This window comes from Arachis ipaensis, chromosome B07 (genome assembly GCF_000816755.2).
Source record: "Arachis ipaensis cultivar K30076 chromosome B07, Araip1.1, whole genome shotgun sequence".
NCBI classification, from domain to species: Eukaryota; Viridiplantae; Streptophyta; class Magnoliopsida; order Fabales; family Fabaceae; genus Arachis; species Arachis ipaensis.
In genome coordinates, this window is record NC_029791.2 from 2,103,693 (window position 1) to 2,104,677 (window position 985).

Genomic DNA, 985 nt, shown 5'->3' on the forward strand with positions numbered 1-985 from the left:
GAAGTGTAATGAACTACACACACAAAAGTAAAAACCTTAATAATAATAGATATAACTAATCATGATTATCTAGATTTTAATGGATAGCTTTGACCATCTTGTTTTATAATATATAAATTCCTTAAGGCTGCGTTTATTTTCGAGAACAGAACAGGATAAGACACTAAAAATAGGATAGGACAAGATATTGATAGACAAAAATACAAAATTTTGTATTTTTATATTCTATTTGGTAATAAATTAAACTATAACAAATTATGAAAATCTAATTTATTTTTATTTTTTTTCATTCAAAAAATTTGAGAGGAAAAATATAATAATAAAAAATATAATTATAAAAAATTAACAAGAATAATAAAAGAAAAAATAAAAAATAAGTTGTGTCCCTTGTTAGTGTCTCCGTGTCCTTCTCGTCAGGATAGACACAAAATATACTAATTCAGTATCTCTGAATATATTGTCTCTCTTCATGTCTCCTCTCCCAAATACGATCGTGTATCTCTATATCTCTGTCTCAATGTCCTGTCTCTGTAAACAAACGCAGAACCGACAGATGTTATTAATCTAATTAGCACCAAAATACTCGTAAAAAATATAAAAATATTTAATAACAAAAAAATTAACTAAAAAATAATAAAATTTATTTTGTTTAATATTTATTGATTATTATAATAATCAATAACTATTAAATAAGACAAGTTTTAGGTTGTTTTTTATATTACCGTAAAAAGTAATTGTATGAAAATCAAAGGAAACATATGTAGCCTAGCTCAGTTAATGAAGAGTCATAATTGTCACCCTTCTTTGTTTACTTCTTTTCACTAATTAGCTAGCTGGTGTTACCTTGTTATACGTATCATTATTACTCAATAATTTCCAAATTGTATTAACATTATTATAGTATATACTTCTAATCTAAAACTCGTTAAGCTAACGTTCTTTATATATATAAAATAGTTATATTTCAGAGTACAACTCATGATTT